We start from the raw sequence: 25,532 nt of genomic DNA, 5'->3' as shown, positions 1-25,532 counted from the left end.
ACATCTGACTTTCCTGGCTTCACTGGAATCTCAGCAAAGGCCCCCCTCCCACTCCCCTCATCCCAAAACATTGAGGCATGCACAACTTTCCCTGAGCATCATTTCGGAATAAGGCCACGCTTGTGTTTTTAAGAGAGGCATCCAGCCAGCTGGAGGTTTCTTTATGGCTTCACTAAGTGAAAAGCCTTTTAGACTTGTAGTCTGAGCCAAAACCTTGACCTACCATGCCCTTGTGGGGCCAACAACATTCTTCCACCACTTGAGAAAGTACATGAACTGTCAGTTTGGGCAATGGGTTCAGGCACATGGTGGGATTCTTGGGGTGTCCTGCACAGAGACAGGAGTTGGACTCATTGATCCCGATGGGTCCCCTCTAAGTCAGCATATTCTGCTATTTTATGGTTTTATGACTCTGTGCAAAAATCATGCAACATGCTAAGTGAGTATTGTCACTGTATGATACTATCAGTGTTTCAGTAGAAAAAACACAGAAAGGTCCATGTGCAGGGCAAATAGTTTTTAAGACTGAATCAACTCTGCTCCATTTTAAGGCAGTTAGAAAAAATATTCTAAAGCAGAAGATTCAGTCTGAGTTTCAAAAGACATTCAAGTGTCAGTGTGAGAATCTGATCAAATGCTTGTCAGAACCATCAGAAGCATTTCCACTGAATTGAACAAGCGCTGGGTCGGGATCTATATTTGTTATGTCAGTGTTTATATCTGTACAGTTACAGATATAAACACCATGCTGTACACTACTATACTAATTTTTTTTTGCGTGTAATTGTCTAAGCATTACACGTGAATCACAGCAAAGGGCTGGGTCTTTTTAATAATATTAAAAAATTCCTTCTCCTTTGGGACCCAGCCATAACCCATTTTTATCTCTGTAATAACATAGATTTTCATCTCACTAATCTTCTTCCATCCTCAATACAAAAAGAGAATTTGCAAAGTGGATGACTAACCAACCCCCTTTCAGTTAAGCATCACTCTGCTTAGGTGTTTTGACACTCCTAAGCTATATTTTTCTACTCATTTTTTTGAAAATGCATGTTCCTTTTGTTTCCCTAGATTTACAACAGACAAAGCCAGAGACAATGCTCCACTTGAGTTACCTCATAAATCAGCAAAAACATAAGGGGAAACTGCCTTTTCCATCTTAGAATTTGCAAACAGAAACTTGTCCAGCCTTAGAAAACAAACCATCTTGCTGGTGAACTGCATAACCCTCACACTGTCCTGAACACACCCACACTCCCACAAACTAAGGCACCTGCAGATTGTAAGACTTTTCATGGGAAACAGTTCTTTTCTCATTCCTTCCCTTCATTCTTAACTACCAGTCTAACCCGAATTCTTAAACCAAAGGAAAATAATTTCCCAAATGCCAACACTTAAACCACTTTGTACTTCCAACCACCATTTTCACCGGGCAAAGGCTCTGCTATCTCACCCTCACCAAGACTCAAGTTGACTCAACTGTCAAAAGAAAAACAGAACTGTTCAAACACAACAGCATTTAAGCCTTCTGTCAACAGAATAGCAGAGCTCTCCCTAGAACAGGCTAAGTATAGTTTTTTTCTGATCTACAGGACAGCAAAACTGAGGAAGAGAACACAAGCTTGAACATTTACCATGTCAGCAGCAGAACTGGGTACCTGAGGACACAGGAACCAGGAACAGAGTTCACAGGCTCTAACCATTGCCTTTTTGCCTCTGGAACACTATTTTGTGTCCAACCAGAGCATTCCCCTAATTTTCTGTCTCCCATGGAACACAGGCCATGTTCTCTGAGGTTCCTGGCATAGGCCAGAGCTGGGACTGTGATGCTCTCAGGGTTGTATTTTCCAAGTGTCATCCTGTATCACCACAAATATTAAATATCCAACATTCAAAATAGGCCACCTCATCAAGTGTTTACCAAAGGGAAAAGGCAGATTTTGATGAAAAAAAATAATTTCCCACTAAAAATCAGTTCCTTCCTTTCTCTTCCTAGCACCTTCTTTCCTATTCCAGCTCATCCTCGGTTTTAATAGTTTCCCTACCAAAGAACATCCCACACTGCATCACAAAATTTAGAAAAAAATTTCTGCATCAAGAAAATTAATACCTTCTTACCTAGAACAGCACAAGTAGTTCTAATAAAATCAGATTTTAGAGGTTATCAGAGCCATCTTTTCCCATTTTCAATGGCAGCTGGATGACAGTTTTGTCTCTTTTGCTGCCTTTCTTGTCTATCTCTGCAGGACTCAAGCTAATAAAGCTTCCCATTAACGAAATGACTATGCCAAGGTACTGGCAGATGGTCCTATGTTCCAAGCACATCTTCCCATTCCCTCCCTCCCAGAAGTCCTAATCTATACATGGTGTAATCGCCACAAAAACATATGCTCCCTGACAGAGAGCTTCCCTTCCATTATCTCTGTACTCCAGGGGATTGCCCCTGAAACCTCAGTGACACAAAGCAACTCCCTTCCTACTCAAGTCTCAGTTTCCTATATGCCTGAATACACATTCAGCAGGTCATGGCTGAAGTACCTGTACAAGGCTAAAAATCCATATTAATCTGTCCATGATACTGCCTATAGCTAAGTCCATTTCTAAGTGAAATGCACGTACATAAATCAATACTTTTTTTTATTAAAGTAATATATAGCTTTAAATGATATTTCTTACCTATAGCTAAGTCCATTTCTAAGTGAAATGCACATACATAAATCAATACTTTTTTTATTAAAGCAATATATAGCTTTAAATGATATTTCTTAAGTGCAACACTTTGTTACTGCTTTACTTACAGGTTCCTAATAACAGTGCACGAGCCTTTCTCAAAGACAAAAGCCATAAAGGGTAATTTATTACATTGGTTACCAGGAAATCTCTTGAGCAACACTTTCACTTAAGTGCTGAGTCAGTTACTAATTGGGTATCTCATATATCTTAAAATAATCTGTTTGTTTCATCTGCTGGCTCCCTCTCCCCCATCAATTTAATCAGATTATTGTGATTGATGAATTCATTAATATGGTCATTGTATCCTGAGAGCAGAGAAACTTCTACAGAGAAAGTTTCAGGAAGGAAGAGCGAATATCTCCCTTTTGCACACACAGATAACTTCATGCAGAGGAACAAAAGAATGCTATCAGTTCCCCAGCTGTGGGCAGGGCTGCACAAAGGATATTTCTAGACACTTAGGATCACTGTGGCTGGCTCTGTTGGAGCCCCTCAGAGAAGATGAGGATATGATGGGAACAGACAGGTCACCATGATATGAAGGGTTGTTTTAGCTCTCAAAATTGACTCCAAACCTTCTGAAACTTCATTTCTTTACAGAGGATCAGAAAATTTTTATTGTCAGTTCTTCTCTGCATTTAATCCCAACAGTACTGAATAAATTTTCCACACTGCAGATAGGGAAAAACCCCTAACAGAAAGTAGAAAAGCTTCTCTTTATCTTTGCTGCTTCCTTCTCAACTTCAAGCTCAAAGTCTTCAAAGTAAGACCTTTTCTCATACCTCCTAACACCTCAAGTCACTGATTGTCATAGGGAATAACTTCAGCTTAGTAACTCCAAAACTATCTACCTTACAAAAGGTGAAAGCTTGTTCATTTTCAAGTGAAACAAAAACAAATAGGTCTAATGCAGGCAACAGTGGACAGGAAAAAAACAGTAAGAAATATTCGTCAGCCAGGAGTAAAGATAAGATAATTATGTTTCTGTACCTATTGTCATTCAAAAAAATAAGGAAGCCAAAACACTTCGATAGCACATTTCTCCAATCTTCCCAAACACTAAAGAAAAGGAAAAAAGTAAAGAATTTGACACTTACCAGGAAAACCAGTAACTAAAGAAAAAGATGCAAGAGCACTGCTCAAGTTCCCAGGAGCCACCACCTCAGGAGCTGAGGAAGATGATATAAATGACCTCCACCTGTGCTTACTAGATGGCTGAAACTGTATTCACTCTCCCTTGAGCTGTAATTTTATATCTTTCTAAAAACTTCAGAAACCAGATGAAAAACATATATCTTAAAAACATCATAAGACACTGAATTTCTAATGAAGAAATCTAGACTCTACCTTCTGCTGTCTGTCAGAGCAACAACCAAAGTGACACTAAGCATTTGAAGATCAAAAAGGCTCTTGGTGAGTATTTCTTAAGTGAAGAATTTGGATGAGGATTACTTTGGGAGGATAGCCAGTCTGATAAACAGCAGCAAGCAAACAGGACAAGCTACTTGTTGCAGGCAGAAATGCACAACAGGCTTCCAGAAACTAACCGAAACTAACCACACCATACATAATTAAAGCAATTTATTACAGTTACATGGCTTCACACATTTGGAAACGCATTTTCCCATTCTTAGGCTGGGAGAAGCGTGCTTATTCATGAAAACTGAAAGGAAACACATAGTAAACAGTTTTGAAAAATTCAAGAACAAAGTGTGAGAATGGAACATTTGATATGGCATTATCTTGCAAATGTCTCCAAATTCCTCTCTGGTCACTGTGTGGGCAGCACATTCCCAGGACAGAGAGCAGGGTAGGCGGGAGAAAAGGGACTGTAAAGCTATTCATGAACAGAATTTCGTCTTTTCCCGCTGAGGTTCACTAGGGACCTAGTGGAGCTGTCGGGAGGAGGGAGGGCAAGGGTTGTTTCCCTCAGGAAGCGAGGGCACAGGGGCCGGCACACGGAGCCTCGAGGAGGCCGAGGCAGGAGGCCCGCGCCACTCCCGGCCCGCAGAGCCTTCCATCGCTCCGCAATCGCTTCTGGACGTGCCGAGCTCAATCCTTCATGAGCAAAGTTCATCCATCACAGTGGAGTTCTTACAAAACAGCCAGCCCTTTCCCCATCCCCCGCACAAATACAAAAATAAAAGTCTCATCGCCTAGAGTTCCCCTGTCCCCAGCAAAGCTCAGGGATGCAGACAGTGAGACCCCGCACTCGCTGCTGTGCTGACAAACGAGGCCCACGGCCCCGATGGCAGCAGAATCAGGTCACCACATGTCATCGCTCACCTTGCTGCTGCAAGCACTGGGGCCATCCTGCATCTCCCTGCTCCAGGAAACACCAGAAAATGCCCCAGCACGCAGCACATTAATTTTGACTGCTTAGAATGCTGGTAGAAATAGAAATGCAGGCTTTGCACTCTCTAGGGAAGGACTCTGCCCAGTATTTTGCTTCCAAGCATCTTCTGCCAGCAGATGCTGCTTTCCCCCATTGAGCAGTACCCTCCGTGGCACAGGGCAGCTCTATAACCCAGGCAACGTCAGAAAGCAAGGTCTGTCTGGAGCTCTGAACACCAGGACACATTTTGAAGCTGTGGTATGAAATAACATGCAATAGCTGACCAGGGGATGAGAAGCCCTGAGTACGTAGCAGACAGCTACTAGTACAGGCTGCCTATGGACAGAACAGCACTGAATAGAGCCCACAAGGCAGGGGGCAAAGGAAAAGGTGGGGGAAACACAGCTGGAGAATCCTGATAACTGGTTTGTCTGCGCAGCCCATCGTTACTCCAGGTACCCCTCACAGCTGAGGGACATGGAAATCAGAGTCTGTGAAACAGACCTGGCCCCTTTAAAAATGTTCTCCCTGTGAGAGACAGAAGATGCATTCATACATGGTAGACTGCAAAATGGTAAAAGTGAGTGTTTGGGGTCTTCTGAGTTCAGGGTTAATTTCTGTCCCATTTTCAGATCAGTAACATCTGGGGCTCAAGAGGCTGATGTAGGATGAAGAATGATATAAAAGAGAGAGAAAATTACTCTGCCATGCAAGAAGAGAGCGATCTAACAAACAGAACTGAAATGAAATAGAATGACAGAAGTCAACAGGCTGCAATCACAGTGGGCTACAAACCAGCATACATCACACTAATGAGGCAGGAAAAGATTTGTCATACGCAGAGGATTACAGAGAGTCTAATAAAAACATTTTCTATTAGGAGAAAAACAGAACCCGATTCATATGGAAACAACTTTCATATCATACAAATCATGGTACAAAATACAGAACAGAAATTCAGAAAGAATGGAGCGTAACACTAATGTAAAACAAGCTGTTTGATAAAATCATAATACTGATGAACAGAAAATACAACTATTTGAACTAATCAAACATAACAGTAGATTTCAAAGATTTGAAGTCACAAATGCTGTACTCTAAAGATACAGAAATGGTAGTGCAATGAGTTTTTGATTAATAAATCTGACTTCTGTAGTTTACAAATGAGTTCAAATGAAGGACTTGGGCTTTTGTGCTCTATTCATGCAGCATCCAAAACAGCTAGCACCTGACCTGTAGAGGACTCTATGCACTTTGGCAATACAAACAAACTGTAATCCAAACAGTAATTTCATATGTACATGTATTTCTCTCAGAAGAATTTAATTATGCAGAGGAAACATGAGGACACATTATATTTAAGCAAAGTTTTAAACAGTGAAAATTATAACCACTCATACTTCTTGTTGAACAGGGTCATAAATGAATTACTAGCTCAAAAAAAGAGGAAAAACCAGACAGCTTAATGAAGGTCCACTGTATACTCAATAAAAAGTGACAATAAAAATACACATTAAGTTATATTCAGATGCATAACAAACTAAGAGATGAGTAGTACAAGAACTAACATGTGCATTCCACTGTGAAACCCTGTTCAGTTCTCACCACTTGATCCTAAAACAACAGAAGAACATTGAAGTAATGGATTGAAATTACTAATTGACAATAACAAAGGAAACCATCTAAAGTCTGTTGGGGTTTTTTTGGTTGTTGTTTTATTTTTTTGTTTTCTAAAATCCAACATGTGTTTAAGAAGCGCATGAAAAAATCCTCAACAGTCAAGAGGAGAGGCTGGTCAGATTAAGAGCTATTAATTTGGTTTCTTAATAAAAGAACAAGGGAATACTAATGCTACTCAGGGCAAAAATGTGAGTAATTTGAGATTATATAGTTACACATCATACACAATTATCCTGTAGTGCTTACTGTAGCATTACACTGATGTTAAGAGAATTATAAAACATATTTGTAAGTAGAATACTTGATTTAGAACAATAAACACCAATCAGAAAAAGAATAAATACATCCATTTCAAGGAAAAACATAACAGCAAACACCTAGGATAAATATAATATAATAATTTTCTATAGAAGGTATTTCTTAAACAGAGCTATTGTTGACAAAGGAAAGACTTGGAATCTTGATGGACAGGTGCTCTGATCCACTAAGGAAAATGGAAAAGACACACTAGCAGCAATTTAATCTTCAGAAAAAACCACATAAATTATATCAGTATAGCTAGAGTGATAAAAAGTCTTATGAAATGTGCCACAGAAAGGCAGAAGAAAGATCTTCTAGTTTAAGCTTAAGAAAAGAGACAACAGAAAGACATACAGTCAAAGCTGCAACAGAAGGTAAGATAACAGTAATCAACAATACTGGGCCAATCTTTTTAAAATCAAAGAGGTTTTGTATGCATTTTGAGCATTTCTAGATATCTTTCAAATATGATTTAAGGATCAAAACCCATAAATATGAAGGACAGACCACTGTTGGTCCTGCAGCAAATATGAGCAGAGAGAAAACAGAATTTTTGTTGTGTGCCACATGCTGTTTACCAGTAGTGTGGGTGGCTGGTGTCAGGCAGGAACAGCTTAAGGAGAAAAAAAAAAGCCACTGAAATACCACCAGCAAGAAAAGAAGCATTCTAACCCTCTGCTCTCATGTTTTAATCTTTTCAACTATTTAAGCTTCATAAAGACAAAGTGATCTTGCAGGTAGTTTGTTCCATCACTTGTGGTTACTTTTCTCACCTAAAGTGACTAAGTGGCACCATGTCTTATGGTCTCAGGGTACCTCAAGTGCTGGCTGCCCCAACAGGAAGAATGGAAACCCCGGGGCACTTAAGGACCACATTCAGACACACATATCTGAACATGGTGGGCAGAGCTTGTGTTGGTGACAAGGTCCATGACAATCCCAAGCAAGGAGAAGGACAGAACAGGTCCAAGGGTCACCCAAGTGTTGAGTTCATAGCAAAGGAGATGGAGCCAAGGACTGAACAAGACCATGGGAGGAAACAAGGCTGGAGACAGAAGAGGAGACAGGCACACCCCACCATGCCACTCAGGCTGGGACTGCAGGCTGAGGCTTGAGCTGGAAGAATTCCCTGAACTCCTGGGGAAACAAGGGCACAGGTAGAGGGCCAGAATGAAGATTTCAGGACATTGGTGCCTTCAGGGCTGATGCTTAGCTGCTTTCTGCAACCTCTGAGTGCAAGAAACAACTGAGAACATCTGAAGGAACAGACAGATGATGTGCCAAAGATCAAGGGTGGCTTATATCACACATTCTGCTGTCCCCATGGGAATATACAGAAAATTACAGATCTCTGAGGTTTTTTTTATATTCCTGTAATTTTATTTATATTCCTGGGAATATAAATAAAATTACAGATATTTGAGAGCAGTTTTCTTACAAATTATGTAAACATATTCCCACCAAAGAGGGTGGGGGAGGATAGGAGGTGTAGGGGGTTGGGAAATACTTTCCCATTTCACCTGCACTGGAGTGCTCTTCTGTAATTGCTTGTTCAACCCATACTGGCCTCTTTATACCAGTGCAGTCTCCACTCAACTATATCTTAAAAGGTCTGAAGCAGCATTTTGCCTGCAGCAATCACCACCCCAAGTGCTCTAACCACTCTTGACAATGGGCGAGGCTCTGCTAGTGTGTCTCACAGCCTCCCCAAACACAGCTCAGGGAAGGGGAGCCTCACCTGCAAGAGAAGGCACTCCTGGAAGTTAGAAAGGGAAGAGCGAGGAGGTGTGACATGAGCAGAAAATAGCAAACCTAAAGAGAAGATAAAATCTTGTGGACTAATTCCTTCCACATGAGCAGTGCTGGGCTTGTCTACATCGATACTGTTCTTTAAAGTTTCCTCTGTTTCAGTGCTGCCAGTGCCCGCAGGTGCTGACGCGTGAAGCGCCGCTCTGGACCCGTTTCCCAGGCACAGCCATCATTACGCCTCTCTGCTGCTTCAAATGGGAGATAGCTGTTCCTCTCTGTCCTGGGATTTCCTTGCTTTAAAACACTTGACAAGCACGGTTTAAAATTTAAAACCGTAAAAACACGCTTCTCTGCATGTTGGAGGAAAAATCCAGGCTCAAGGGTATAATTTCATACATTCAGTTAAGTCATGAAGAAAGGTAGTGTGGATGCCGAAAAAAACCAGCCTTCTGTGATTTGTTGAGGTTTGCCAAGTAAAACTACAAACATTGAACTCACGGTTAAAAATCATACACCTAGTTTTTTTGGTCAAGTAGCTTAAAAACATAAAAGTACACAAAGTTGTCAGCAATGTTCAGCTAACAGTTACAACACACTGACCTCTACCTTAACTCACATGGCTCCAACTTCAAAGCCTGCTTAAAACTATTTAAATACCAACATTCTTAAACATAGCAGACATGCTGCACACTCAAATGGAGCCAGCATGCTGCATGTGAAATCCAGTTTCTGCAGTTCCTCCCCCTTATTTCCCAGGCTAAGCTTACCTGTTCTCCAGAGCAGGAGTTTCCTGTTACATTTCTGACCGAGAACAGTGGTGTTTCCCTGCTCTATCACCCTCAGACTACTGCTTTTTATTTCCCTGCCATGGGCTGACCCTGGCTGGATGCCAGGTGCTCACCAAAACTGCTCTATTGCTCCCCTCCTCAGCTGAACTGGGAGAGCAAATATAATGAAAGGCCCGTGGGTCGAGATAAGGACAGGGAAATCACTCACCAATTACTGTCACAGGCAAAACAGACTCGACTTGGGGGAAAAATGAGTTTCATTTATTACCAGTCAAATCAGACTTGGATAATGAGAAATAAAACCTTATCTTAAAAACACCTTCCTTCTTTCCAGGTTTCACTTTATTCCTGATTTTCTCTACATCCCCCCAGCAGTGCACAGTGAAGGGGAACAGGGGCTGCAGTCAGTGCATCATCACACATCACCTCTGCTGCTCCTTCCTCCTCATGGGGAGGACTCCTCACACTCTTCCCCTGCTCCAGCACAGGGTTCCCTCACTTGAGACAGTCCTCTACCAACTTCTCCAAGGTGAATCCTTCCCACAGGAAGCAAGAACTACTCCAGCATGGGACCCTTCCAGAGAGTGCAGTCCTTCAGGAACAGAGGGGTTCCCTATGGGGTCCCAAGTCCTGCCAGCAAAGCTGCTCCAGCATGGGCTCCTCCCCATGGGGCCACAGCCCTGCCAGGAGCCTGCTCCAGCACAGGCTTCCCTTGGGGCCACAGCTTCCTTTGGACACATCTACCTGCTCCACTGTGGGGATCTCCACAGGCTCCAGGTGGATGTCTGCTCCACCATGGACCTCCATGGGCTGTGGGGGGATGGCTGCCTCTCCATGGTCTTCACCTGGGGCTGCAGTGGAATCTCCACCCCAGCAGCTGGAGCACCTCCTGCCCTCCTTGTGCAAGGACCCTGATGTCTACAGAGCTGTTCCTCTCACTTGTCACTCCCTCACAGGCTGCAAGTGCTGCTGCACAGAGAAACTTTTACCTCTCCTTAATTCCTTTATCCCAGAGGTGTTACCACCATCTCTGATGGGCTCAGCCTTGGCCAGTAGCAGGCTCATCTTAGTACCAGCTGGTGTTGGATCCATCAGACAGAGGGAAAGCTTATAATACCTTCTCACAGACACCAGCCCTGTAGCCCTCCCACTACCAGAACCATGCTGTGAAAACCCCATAGATTCCCTTTTTGCTAACTGCAGTGAAGACTAGCACAGAGCTTCTTTGTTTCAAGTGAGAAGTTTGCACCCTTGCCCCAGTGGCTCTGCAGGTGCCCTTTCAGCTGTGGATGGGGAGGAACCAAAGGCTGCACTGAAATTCCAATGTGGCTCTCCTGCTGTACACCTGGCAGTGTACAGAGACCTCCTGCTACGACTGACTGAGCACGAAGGGCACTGGGGAGTCCACCTTGTGCCATTAGAGAGGCTGTAACACTACAGAGATTTCTTTAAATAAGAAACATACAAGGAGTCTGAAAGTATTACTTACAGAAGGACAAAACAAAACTGGAATTTTTGCAATCATTCACAAAATTAACCAAGAATAGAGCTCTTGTAAAAGCTTGTGTCTCATAAGATGATAGCCAAGCAGTAGGAAAGCCTGATCTGCTAAAGCCCTTCAACACAGACTTTCTGGAACTTCCAGCATCTTTTCCACTGCATTTATTTTTGATTCTATGTCTTGAAGGACACTGGAGCAAAAACACCACATCAAGAAAATTATCTGCCATCAGCAGTGATTATAAGGAAATGCCATAGTTGAACCAATGTAAAAAAAGAGTTTAACTGCTTAAGTACAAATGCTTAACATACTTTGAGCAGAACTTCCAACACAGCTTCTCAGTCGTCACTTGAAGGCTCCCATTAGTAACACTTGGATCTCCAGAACACTCTGCTGATATCTGCTGGCAAAAGAAATGTTTAGTAGCCTGAACATTGTCCAAGGGGTAAAACTGCAACAGCTCATTTCAGATGCAGCTATGAGGCTGCAAAATCAAGAGCACAATCCCAGAGCAGCAATCTTCACAAGAATGTTGTTTTGTTTTTTAAACTCTTCTCCTTTCTGTCTTTTAAGGGTCCTGGGTGCAGTTATGATACTCAAACTAGGACTAATCACTATGTGCCCTGTATCATTTTCCCCTTGGTCCTTACTGCTGTGGCTCAAACATTTTTACCTTCTCTTGAGAACCAGAGCATAGAGAGATAGACTGTTCACAGAGACCTTTTATTCCAGACTGCTGGACTCCAACACACAGTCTTCTAATCAAATTATTTTCATGACTTATGTCAAGTCAAAAATGTATTAAATTCTTGGCTTCAACAAAACCAGAACTACTCTCTCCAGTCTAGAAGACACATACATTCAAAGGTAAAATTATCAGAACTGACTTTTAACTAAAAGCCTTAGACCTTGTGCTTCTAAGTAATAATCTGTTCTCAAAAATATTACCCGTGAACACAGTTTTCTTTAAGGATGAAAGAAAAAGGAGGAATCTAGATTTAAAGATTGTGTGAGCACATGGGGAAATAGGTATTCTGTGCTTACAAATTAATCAGTGTTTGGCACAAGTATTGCATTTTTCCATGTGTTATCTCTCTTGCCTCCAAAGGAATATATTTTAGTTCTATCAACAAAAGGTACATACAGCAGGTTGAAATTATACATCTTAAAGTTTACACACCAGCAAAGGACTCCTGTATACTGTCACCTTCTCCACTCTACCCTCAGTGTAACTCTTAGTCCCTGAGTGAGGTCATTCTCCACTAGTCTGCAACAATCTGTTCTACATTCTGGATGCTTGTAGTGAAACCTCAGAAGAGGGAACAGGCCTCAGCTAGGGAACAGACAGGGAGTAAAAGCTGGATGTGAGAGACCACTCCAGCACTAATACCCCAGATCAATTACCAATATAGATCCACTGCATTAAAAATCTCCTGTTTCTGAGCCCTTTCTAAAAGCCCCCTTGAGCATGCAGTCCTAATGTACATAATGATGGGATAAAAAAATTGTAGGAAGGACATGAGGAAGAAAAAAAACCTAAACATAAGGAGGTTACCTAAGAGAAGGTAAATGTATTCAGATGAACAATCACGAGCACAGTAAAATCTACAGACTCAAGCAGGAATTCAGATACAGGTTTCTGGTACCTGATCATGGAATCATTGAGAAGTCTCAGTTACTTCTGTCAGCCTTAACACACAGAAGCCTGCTACAGCAAATCTTTCCATAATATAACTGGAAATATTAGAGTAGTAGTTTATTTTGCAGCTTGGAGTTATACCTTCTTTTGAAACTTAGAAGAGGTACTTTGATGAGGAAGGCTAAGGCAGGAAGGGACGCCAGGCATTGCATATAGGTTCAAGTGGTCTTCCTACTGGTTTATTGCAGGGTACTCCTGCTTGAGCACTTTGAGATCAGTTCGGAGCTGAAAGCAGTTTTTCCCTCTCTCAGACATGCTTCTGTTCCCTCAACACATGGTAAAAATTGCCTTGGCAAGAAACTAACCATGTATCACTATAGGGTTAACTTCCTTTTACCTTCTACTTCTACACTTGAGTGCAGAGCGCTCAGCTTGACTAAAAGCTTAAAGGCCATGAATAATATAAGAGAACTCCACTGGGAGAACCCCTAATGCCTCAGAAAGCTTCACTAGATCTCACAGTTCAGTTTTCACTTGCCATATCCTTCATTTCCCTTAAATGCTACTGTACCAGCATTAAATCCAACTCGGAGCTCCATCATTTAGCACCTCCCCAGCAGCAGTGCAGCCAGCAGATTACAGAGGCTTCGGGATCAAAGGGGGGCCAGGAGGGCTGGGCTCTGCAGCCTCCTGGCTATGCCACCCAGCTCCTCCACCTTCTCAGACGGTTGTTAATTGCTCCTCAGATTTAACTTTTGCCTTCAGCACTGGAATATTAATCCTTCGTTTAAGCAAAACCACTAAATCCGCCTTTGAGTTACAGAGAAACCTAACAAATTCAAGAAATCATTTTCATGTTTGGAAAATGTAGTCTTTGCTTTTGAGGTTGGCTGAAATCCAAGTGAAGTGTTCACCTTGTAACATAGCATGGACATCAGCATTACAAGATGACCCATGAAACATTAAACTTGGGAAAATCTGCCAATAAAATGAGTTGTGGTTACAAGAAAACCCAGACAGGTGCACGCAGGGGGGAAAGGCGAGTCTGAATGTTATCTGATGAGCCACAAACTTGATACATCACACATCTATGAAATTACATATAGTTCATAATTGAATCATTCCAAATCAAATCAGGAAAACAGAACCAGAATTACAGGAAATACTGGGAATCTTAGGCAAATTGCCTTCAGTGTCTGCACTCAGTTATGCTATCTGTAAAATACAATCGATAAACACAACCATTAAGGAAATGCAAAATGTAGTAAGTCTAATTCTTAAGCAAAAAAAATTAGGCAGGTACTTGTTAGGTCTCATGTGTCAGGTATCTGCTTTGCACTACACTGCAACTATAATCCAATTTCTGAATACTGAAAAGGCTGGAAAATGGGAGATGGAAAAGCACATTATAAGCAAACAATTTAAACACTGAAAAATCCTTAGCTTTGCATATTCACAATTATGATTTGTATTAGCTTTTCCTGCACACACAAACTGAAGTAACAAAATACACAAAAACAAACTGTGAGGCCTAAAGGAGGAATGTCTTAACTCACAGTTATGAAGTAACACAGCACACAGAAAAAAAATGTCCTCTGGATTTCAGTGTTTGGTTAAGCCTACATGACTTAAGTGATTTAAATGATGCTGCAGGTAGTCACCAAAGAATGACTGAAGGCAAAGATGAGAAATCACAAGTATTTTCTGTGGTTATAATTTGAAAACAAATTGAACAAAAAAAAAGAGGATTGAAGAGCACTGATGAAAAGCATTACTTAAAAAATAGTTTGAAGCTGTGATTTGAAGTCCTTTCATATAGAGAGACCCCCAGAAGGTTAACTCAAACCTTCTTCTGCAAGCTATGGAAACTCAGTTTTGTGTTAGAAATCACTAGACAACTACATTGAGCTCAACATTAAAAATTGTGATACCAGACATCTGCTGGAATTGTAAAATGTCCTCTAGCTATTTAAAAATCTATAAATTTTCTTTGGCCATTGTATCATCTAACACATTTTCCCAATATCATACATGGCTGTGTGAAATGCTTTGAAATGAAAGATGCTATGCAAGTGCCAAATGCTACAGCGATACACTAACTTAATTTGGACATGCTCCAGCATCTCATGTCAAGAGTGAGCTCATGTTAGAGTGAGTTCCTTTATTGAGACATCTGCTAGGAAACCAATTTAGCCAAATCAGAGTGTGTGATAATGAGTGCTGTTTAATCAAGACAGTATTAACATAAATTTTAACTTGTGTCAAGCAGCTTAATAGCAAATTACTGAATGTTAAACAGACATGGAATTTTTTTACTCTGCTCTTTTAATAAGCAAATTCTTGAGTAAACTAAAGTGCACACTTTCTTCAGTGTTCAGTCAAAAAGAGCTAGATACAACCCAAAAGAATTGAAGTGAATCAATGCAAGACCTGCAATCATAAACTTATTTTTAATTTAAAAAAGCTTCAGTACTGGAATGCTCTTCATCTTTTAACTAAATGTAAGATTTTTAACAGCAGAAGTACATCCAGATGTGCTTACAATGAAAATGTAATAAAATGTATTTTTATTAATTTCTGGCTTTTATATGTATATGACATTTCTGATTTGGACAGTTAATCATGAACAGCTTTAACATTTTAGATGGATAAGCATTATATCAACAAGTGCATTTTTGGCCTTAGAAATGTAAAGACAGCTATAAACAATGTGCCTTTCCAAGATAACCCCAGATCATTTGGTTTCATATATTAGCTGTTTGTTTTCCCAGTCAACACATTCACTTACTGTTTGTCAGAGAGAAATAACAAAAACTTCTGGCATCCTGACTCAAAACTGTTAGGCACTAAAATACTGATGGTAAGGAACCGCAACACATATCAAGCAGAAGTCTCTACTGCAAAAGCCATAACATAGTGACAGATATTGCTTAAGATATTCACTCTTAAAGGAATGGAGATTCCCAAATATAATTGACTTGTCTGGATTTTAAATTATTCCATGATATAGTGGGTCAGTGAGTGTGTTAAAAAGCAGAGCAGCACTTACAGCAATGCTCCCTAGAACATGCAGTTCCTAAGAAAGAGGAGTAAAGGAAAAAAAAAAAATCACAGGGTACAGCTCAGTACCACAAATTTTATGTTCTGCATGTCAGTGAGTGTGTTAAAAAGCAGAGCAGCACTTACAGCAATGCTCCCTAGAACACGCAGTTCCTAAGAAAGGGAAGAGGAGTAAAGGGGAAAAAAAAAAAAATCACAGGGACCAGCTCAGTAATACAAATTTTATGTTCTGCAGGAAAAGATGACAGCTTATTTTTTAAGACAAGCATACTGGCAAGGACGCAAAATGAAAGTTGAAAAAAATAAAACAATTGTTTTTAGGGTTGCATTAGGCACCCTTATAAGAGGAGACTGCTTTCTAAACTGGTGGAAAAAACCAACCCCAGCAAGAGACTGGTATCAAGCCACATGTTTCTGTTCTCACCCCCCTTTAAATAGTAAGAAAAGGGGCAGATCTATGGAACTCTTTCAAAAATTGAAAGCTTCTTAGTCCTCCACGCTGCAGCAGATGTTGAGATAGACATGTGTACTTGTTTGAAAGAAGTGCCTCAATACTCACAGCAAGTACCATACCCAAGAGATGGCATAACATCTACATCCTACTTCAGTGGAGCAAGTGAATCTCTTCCCCACAGTGCTAGGACAAACTCTGTGACAAAGAGTTTTAATGTCACACACACACATGAAGTATCCAAGGGCGGGGGACAGAAGGAACACGTGGTTTCATAGAACACATGAACACATGCATGAAGTGGATGTGGGTTCTAAAGGATTACAAGAGCACATTCAAAGGGTTATGATGACAGTCACTAATGACCCAGACCTTTCATCTGCAGAGCTTAGAAAGAGCCGTGACTTTTGAAACAATCATGTTATCAGCACTAAAGCCACAGTTAAGTTAGACTCATTACTTCCACTGTCACTTCATAATTACATTGTCTCTGCCAAGAGTCACACTCTCCCCATCCTACTCCTTCCACTCTTCACCTGTGCAAACCAAAATCTCAGCAGAGAACAAGAGGGCCAAGCTTTTCCACCTATCTAATTCTCAAGGCAACAGTCACCTTGAGAGGAGAAAAAAAAGGAAAGTGTGCTGTTGCTGTGGAAACAGTATGAGAGCACAGAAATACTCCTATTAGATCAAGTACCTCTTGGAGGACCAGGCACACCTCTGAACAGTTACTTGAACTTCCCCCAGCATGCGTGAAGGGTTAGGACAGGGAACCCAGTCAGGCTGGATGTCTCCACCATCACCCAGATTTCAGATCTGAATAGCTTTTCAAATGTGAGTTCCTTGCTATTCTTGATGAAAACAACTACCACTGTCTGAAGGCCCTAAACTGAGAAGTGGATAAATTGCACAGCCATCTTAAATTCTTGAGAGATGTATTAGTACAGAATACAGGATACGATGTTTAACAGAGAACTGCAGAAATGCCTGGGCCTGATCCAAAGGTATACAGGCTGAATTCAAAAGCAATGCTGATGAGTGGTAGAAAAGAAAATAAACCTACACTCCCCAACAGAATTCTTCCGTTCCTTGTTCCCTAAAAAATGAAAGGGAATAAATAGAATGTGATCGTGTCATTATAGATGACATGATAATTAACACTCAAAAATGTCTAAACTAAGACCATGTAGGTGAACACAATATCAGACTAGTCTAATCTGAGTGCCTTGAATTTAAAATCACTCATGTACAAACCTATAGCTTTATTCCTCTCTCCGTTCCCTTTGAGGTCCCTTAACCAAACTACTACATGAACACTGAGACTGCAAGAATCTAATGCAAATCAGACAGAGCAATGTAGTTAAAAACAGTGTTAATGAGAACATCATAGACACAAAAGCCCTCCAGGTTTTCAAGAAGTGAGAAATTGCCAGGTGTCAGTATCCAAACTCCTGGTTTTACCAAAGATTAGTAAAAACAGCAATCAGAGGCAATTTGATAGTCTAAACCACTAATTTTGTGAGGACATTTCAAACACCAGACAAAGAGAACAGGGAATTGGAGCAGGTTATAAGTTTGTTTATAAACACTGCAATGCTACCAGACATTAATCCCCACAATTGCATCTTCTACCTTCTCTTCTCATCTCTGCAAAACATCTCATATTAAAAGAAACTAGACCACTGGCAAGCTAGAATAATGATTTATTTCATAAGGGTGTTGTGAAGCTTAATTCATGTTTGTAAAGCCCTTTGTATTGTGCCTTTCATCTACTGTGGGAAGCTCACAGCATTATCAATAAGGTCTTTCCTACAGTAGAAGGGCTTTGCTAAAATAGCTATACTAGCAAATCTGCCTAGTTAAGATGTGGTTTACACAGGCAAAAAAGTTATTTTGATAAAACAGCTAATATCAGTTCCCTGACAAAAACATTCTACACTAGCAGAAGCATACTTCTGGTGGTATCTAACTGAACCTAGCATAGGATATTGTACATCAACTAAGGGTGATTTCTGCACAATCTTAGCAAAACAGTGATGCTGAAAAATTCTGAGGGCAACATATTGTGGAGAATGCAAATGAAGGGTGTGTATTTATGACTTTCACACTACCAAGCATCTGTGTTCATTTATTCATGTGAACAAGCTAGAAGCAAAGGCCTCTGTAAACAGATCCTGTTAGCAGCAAATGCATATGACTTTACTATTTTATACAAAATAATTGAGGGAATAAAGACAAAGCCTTGCTCAGATATATTCTGCCAAACAGAAAAGAACAGAGTATTAACAGCACTAGAATGAATGCCTAGAAACTACTTACACAACTCCAAAGAACAAAGACTGCAGTACAAGAAACTAATTCATGTGATCGTCCTTTTGAACTGTGCTGTTATTATTATTTTCCATTCAAACCCCCAGTTTTCTCACTCAAGTTTAAAACAACAGTAAATATCCAACTGTTATTTGTTTCCTAACAAGGGTGGAGAGGCATCATTATGCCACGTTCCCAAATGACTACTTGCCATTTTTCTAGACATGCTTGACCTTATTCTGAGCTGCTTAGGGTGGCAGCCTGAAGCTACCAGCAGTAGTGCATCTGCATTTTGCCTTTCAACATTTTCTCTTCTTGCTAGAAGCCTGTAGCAGATCTTATCACCTAAGGGCTTGCTTAGACAGGGAAAGGAAACTCATCTGTTTCACAACTCTGGAAGGCAATTCTCTGGTGGACACCTGTATTTATTTTAGAAAGGCATCACTCTGTATCCATGTGCAATAGCATATAATTTTCCAATATCCAACCGACAAAAGTAATGCTCTAAAGTGTAAGACTTTTGCAGAGTCATATTTCAAAACCGTGGTGGGTTACAAAGCAGCTAAACATTATTCCACAAACTACTATGGAGTAGACATGTTCAAATCTGGAATGGAGATCCAAATCCAAAGACAGGAATTGCCATATTTGACAATACTTATTTTGCATGAGAAGGATGCCAAAATTTAAGCAGGTATATTTAGCTGCTTTCCACTGAAAAGTAAAGCCAAAACTACTTTAAAGCAAAACTAACAATCTTCTGCTATTGAGACAAATTAGAAAAAACTAACTACGGTAAATTAATCAGTAACCCATTATTTACTGACCTAGCACTGTAGAATACACAGCCCACATACCAGCACTACCTGATGTGCTGTTTTATTCCACCTAGAATTCATTTATGTGGCCTCAGAAATGATAAGCATAATAATAAGCAGCAATTTATAATTGCTGCATGTTCTTTCAGTCACTGATGCAGCTGCCTATATAGCATAAGAACAACACTGACCTAAAAAAACAGGCATGGCAATTCTGGACTAGGGTTAAAAACATCAAGGTTCAATCTTTTTGCAGAGTTGCTAAGATACACACCAAAGCTACAGCACCAAAAGGCTGGGACCACTTGCTTCCTGAGATATACTTTCTTGTCATGAGAGTGTTAAAAAAAAGCTGGACCATGTTTTCTTTTTCCACTATCATAGATTTTGCATGTAAGCAGCTGATCCTAATCAGTGAGTTTGATATTAACACCTCACATGACAAATTTTTTTGTCACAGAGTTGTTTCAAAGACACATGACATTTGACTTTAAGACAAATGTCTATAATGACATTTTCCTCACCAGCTCTGAGCCATAGACCAGACAGCACTCAATTTGCTGTACCTACAGAAAAACAACCATGCAGCCTTACATGCTTTAGAAGGCTTGGATGAAAATGAAGAAGAGAATATAGATGGCCATTAGACAGTGATTACACTTGCAGCTGGAAAAGTTAATTCTTGCCTTTGGGATACTCAGCAGGAAAACCTAAGGTTAACCATCTTTCAGTACAAGGCTATCTTGCCCCTCTGTTTCTTCCCATCCAACTCACTTCTCTGTTTTAGCTCTTTCCCATCCATTCTTAACTGTGAGCTCTCTTGAGCCTTTGACTACACTTGGCTGATCCCTGCATTTCTTCCCAGGAGGAGAAGTCAAGGGGAACTTGAAGGTTTCAGCATGTAATCTTGTGCATGCCTTGGGTCCTGCCTGCACAGCTGGCTCCCTTGCTGTGTACGTCCTGGCAGCCAAGTTTGCTAAAGCACTGGAAACCAAAACCTAGGAGCAAGTACATAGAGGCTGAGGCCAGGCTTCTCACTGAAAGGTCACCTACTCTGAAACACCCTTCTATCACTGACAAAGATATTCCACATTTATCATTCTCAAGTTCGAGTACACTTCAAGGCCAGCTTAATTTCTCTTAAGCAACAACAGAAGAAAAGAAATACACTCAGGCTGAGGCTTTTTCCCACCTAGTTTTCTGGACTTTGTAAGTGGTTCAAAGTTTCTGCAGGAGTAGAAATGATATCTGAAGGGTAGAAACAACAGTTACTCAGCATGATCAGCTGTTCTTTCCCACACTTACACACAAAGCCACAACCACAAAAGAAATGCAGTTAAATTATGAGGAGCTCACTTCTATTGAGACACCTAAAGCACCCTGAACAGTATGGGAAGACTGAGAGTATACATTTTCATCAAGCCCAAGCTGTTGCTTTTGACCTTTAATATCATTCATGATTTGTGTTCCAAACCACTAAGAATGGGAAAAAGTCTAGGACAGGTTAAAGATTTAGCCAGTAAAGAGCATGCATATCTCAGTGATGAACTTCCTATTTCTAATAGGATGGAAGTTCACCAGCTTTCAGAGCATGCTGGGGCCCCTGGACTCAGACTTTATGGGATGATGGCAGGAAGGAGAATTACAGAAGGAAAAAAGATATAATTTTTTGATATGTAGATTTTGTACCTCTTGAACAATCCATATAGAATAAGTTTAGAATTAGATATAACAGTACCTAAAGATATTTATTGTAAAGATATACACACAAGTTTGAGAACAATAGGCAGAACTGAAGACGTACTAATTCTGCACAAAGAGCTGAAGTACAATCAAAATGCAGACATTCTTGCATAGTAAGTATGATTTAAAAAGTCAACCACAAATACATAATGAAATGCTTTCTTTATTCTTTTGCAGTAAAGAAAGCAAAGAGATAACATTTAGAAAATTAATTGCCTTTTGGTGTCTGAGAAACAGCACAGAATTTCCAACTTGTCCTTATTTTAGTGTATGTCTGTACTTTAATGTAATAAACGTGGGTGCTGTTCTAGTGCTCCTTTTACAAAGTAATAGTCACTTCCCAGCTGAAAATGAGTCTGAAAAAAGTTCTCTTAAGATTGAACATGCAAGACTAAAATGCAGGTTCTTCCTCCACCAAAATGTTAACACTTTCCACACCACTTTTTCAAAAGATTTTACTTATAAATTCTTTCATAAGCAGTTTTTCGTTAAATAGCTGTAAAGCAAACAGTTGAAGAACAAAATGGCATGATGTGTGTTACACGTCTCCCCACTTTCCAGAGATTATCAGCGCCAGTGTCTCATACAGAAGAGTATTTCTAAACAAGCAAACCCATTATACCAAAATCTGAAAATTATCTAATAATAGCTGATCCTATCTTAATTTTAGAATCCTAAGATTTGAAAACATAAATTTTTAAAAAATCCAAAACCAAACCAACACCGCAATCCTGGATAAATTTCATATAATAATCTGAATGGTTCTACTGTCTCCTTCGTCACGCTAAAGTTTGCTTTGTTGTTGTTTTCATCTTTCCTTTTAAAACAGCCTCCTGCAGCTCTGAGCTAAAAATCTTCCTGGACTTTCTATGTGACAGCTGCAGTATCTTAGCCATCTGTTTAATTTATATTTGCTAATGCAGCTCCTGCTGTTTTCAACTGACAGGTTTTTTCTCTCTTATTACCCCCACACGGGAAATCATAGCACTTGCCAAACTTTCTCTGCAGTCTCAGATGTCAAATCAAGTCTGGTGACAAAAGGTGATGAATGAGGCTCCTATACACCTCCCTTTTATGTTTTTTGGGGTTTTGTTGCTGTTTTTGGGAGAGTTTCTTAATTATGGAAATTGTAAGGGGTTTTTGTTATTTCTTTAAAGAATAATTATAAGCAAAAAGGAAGCAGTACAGAAACAAAGAGCATCAAGGGAAATCATACTCCCTTACTCTCAACATGGTAATTCTGTAGAAAGGTTGAGGCTGGGGGGAACTCCAAGATACTCTCTAGAGCACATTTTACATTCCATATTCAGTCACTAAAGCCCTGATTCAATCAGTCATCTATGGTCACTTACCAAGCTCACGGTTTGTCTGATTATTGACTTTCCCTCACTTGCAACCAACATGCCTCCTAACTTTTCTGGAGTGCTCTGGATCTCAGAAGTATTCAGAAGTCAAAGGCAAGTGATGGAGCCCTATGGTTCAGCATGTTGCAATGCCCTTACTGCCATCCTGTAAAGCTCCTGCAGGAAGGTGCAGTGCCCACATTCCCTGTGCTATTCAGAGACACTGGATAAAAGGACCAACCGACTCCTGAAACAGCTGTCAGCCTTATACAGCAAGCACAGATGTTACTGTCCCTGCAACTCCCCTGGGGCATGCTAACAAGAAGATTAAAGAGTCTTTCGCTGCTGAAAAGTAACATCAGGTTTAACACAAAACTTGGCAATTTAATATAGATACCCTCGTCCTGGGTAAAAGTGCTTCAGCTGAATCCCAGTGAGCTCTGCAGTACCTGTCCGAGGGATGCGACACTCCTCTGTTACAAGGAGCACATTTCAGTGGCCAGCCCCAGCCCAGAAACAGGTACTCACATTAAACACAAAGAAATCAAACCCAGAAAGTGTAACCACTCTTCCTTTCTAAATTCCCCCTTTCAAAATAACTTTATTAACTGAAGAGACACGTAGAAACATAAAATGAGCACTTGCCAAAGGGCTGGAAGATGTGTGCTTTCTGATGGGTGCCAGAGAGAGCCCTGCACAGTAGCTGAGAATGAGTTAGCAGGGATACATGTTTGAGGGAATATTTCGGAGACAAGAAGTCATAATCTCTTATTGCCACTGCTCCCAGAAGGTGATGATGAGAAAATAAATGTAGTGTTCTGAAACAGTAGAGTTTGCTTCAGCTCCCAACATCAAAGCCACTCATTGGACTGAAGTTGTGACAGCTCCCTATCTTGTGCAGAATCATCCCACTGAGCTCTGGAGGGTAAAATCACTTGAAGCAAAATGAATGCTTCTGCTTTTGAACGTACAGCAAGCTAGTGCCAAAAATAACTACAGGTGCACTCTGGAGAAGGTTACTGCTTCGTCTTAATATCCCCTGAATATCATCATACTCAGGTACTCCTTGAATAATTGTACTACAAAAATTTGATCTCTGAAGAGCATACTGGACAAAACAGAAAAGCTAAAAAGAAAAACCCTTAGACCTAATATACTAATAGCTACAGCACACATGAGGACATATTACTTTTCTACCCAGGAGATTCTGCCCAAGAGCCAGACAAGTAAACTCTTAATTTGCAATCTGTATCTCAGTATTTTCATCTGAAAATATAGATGCATGTATAAGGATATGCTGATGTACGTAAATGCTAATGTGCTTCACCACAGTACTATTAGAAGGTAGATAGAATTTGTGCTGGGTATCTAGCCTAACACTTTTATAACTCAGTGCCAATACCAACAGGGAAAAGAAGTAATTTCTAAGAGTATACAGGCCTGAATACCTAAAGAGTCACTAGTCAGCTTGATTACTTGTACTTTATGACATTTCAGAAGTAACACAATAAAGGAAGTGTAAAGATTAAATTAGAACTAAGTACTTTATTCTTACCTTGGTCAGACACCACTTGATAGACCATAGAGCACTAGCACACTAACTTGGTTTTCCACTGTCCAAGAATACTGAGGGATGGGAATAGCCAGATAAGCAGGAAACCTGAACACACAAACCCTGCTGCAAAGAGGCCAAAGCCCTGTGCCCTTGCACCATGTTTTGCAGCACTCCAGGTTCTGAGACAATTCAGCTGAGGGACAAAGGCAGCCCCATAAGAAACCCCATCTGAGAAATCTCTCAGAGCAGAAGAGATCACAGTACATACTCTTTCACCAGTTATCCCTCCCAAAGCCGCTGCTGTCATCAGCTCCATAGCTCCATGGCTCTAAGTCTTGCAGAGCCAGAACTTTAGTCTAAATCTGTGAGTTGTGGATCCCATATGGCTCCCGAATGCTCCTCCAGCACCTTCAAAGCCAGCTTCCCAGCATCCCATGTTTCAGAAGCACAAAACAGAGACACCAGCAGCAGCTCTGAGCAAAGCTGGCGAGGGCTCTGCAGGTGACTAGCTCAGGGTCTGAGCCACACATAAACCTATGTATTGCTTCCAGATCTGAGCCCAGGATTTCAGTATGGATAATTTGTTACCCGAATAATGTATCCATGGAGAAGTAAAGCGAATTTCTGTGTCTACAAAGTAATTCTAAGGTAAGAAATTAACCTATCAAGCTACCAAAGGTTATTTGCAATATTTCCCACATAATGTTTAAAACCCTGTCCTCTAAAGCTTTGCCTGAGTATATTCTTCTTCACTTGACAGTATCCTCAGGCATTCCCCAAGAACCACTTCTGCAAAGAGTGCATAAAGATTATACCTCAAGGAAATCCAACTTAACTCTCTAGGCTGTACCATATATGCAAGCCATATACCAGGTTAAGCATGACTGCCATAGACAGTATTTCAAAACCAAACCACTACAGACATTAAAACTCACTACCCTGAACTGTAACTCTGCCCTCTAACAAGGAGGTCAGAGCCTTCCCCAAAAATGTTAATGCTAGTTTACTTTAAGTAGAGATGCAACAGCCTTCAACAAACTCCAACAAATTTTAAAGTTTCACCTCCAGAAAAATGAGTTTTGTTGTTTATCTGCACTTTAGGTGTCTAGATTTAAAATGTAAAGGCAAGTACAGCTGCTCACAGCTGATAAGGCCTCATGCTTCTGGCATTTATTTATTTCCATGAGCCACAGTAACAAACCCATCTATTTTAAACAACTGAAGCAACTCTTGGATAAAATATGGAAATAGGAAGATGGGACTAGAAGCAACCTCCTTTACTGTATAAATCCACTTATGCACCATAAATCAAGAAAAAACACTTCTGCGTGAAGGTAATAAACGATCCATACTGTCTGTCAAGATCAACTGCCAAAGTAGTGTCTCAACAACAATTTCCAAGTTAGGGCACGAGAGCAACTCCTGATGACATCTTGTTGGTTCTCATTTGAACATGGGGCCAGCAACCCCACCAATGCAGTTAATGTTTTCTGGCTGAGGTCACTAACATTTGGTTTGTGTACA

At 40.5% G+C, this 25,532-nt stretch overlaps 1 protein-coding gene across 5 annotated transcripts in view; it reads right to left on the bottom strand.

The window, feature by feature from the left end:
* Window positions 1-25,532, bottom strand: part of NDST2 (N-deacetylase and N-sulfotransferase 2) — a 126,697-nt gene that overhangs the window by 58,936 nt on the left and 42,229 nt on the right. For 3 of the 5 annotated variants that reach the window (XM_039727267.1, XM_039727264.1, XM_039727265.1), the window contains one exon: window positions 11,401-11,489. The exons of the other annotated variants lie outside the window; for them this stretch is intronic. The gene's annotated coding sequence lies outside the window, so the exon portion shown is untranslated. The remainder of the gene's footprint in view (window positions 1-11,400; window positions 11,490-25,532) is intronic. 5 annotated transcript variants of the gene reach the window in all.

The sequence above is a fragment of the Passer montanus genome, unplaced genomic scaffold, assembly GCF_014805655.1.
Source record: "Passer montanus isolate IOZ18808 unplaced genomic scaffold, ASM1480565v1 scaffold61, whole genome shotgun sequence".
NCBI lineage: Eukaryota > Metazoa > Chordata > Aves > Passeriformes > Passeridae > Passer > Passer montanus.
Note: the sequence above shows the minus strand (reverse complement) of the source record. Positions and strands in the feature narration are given on the sequence as shown.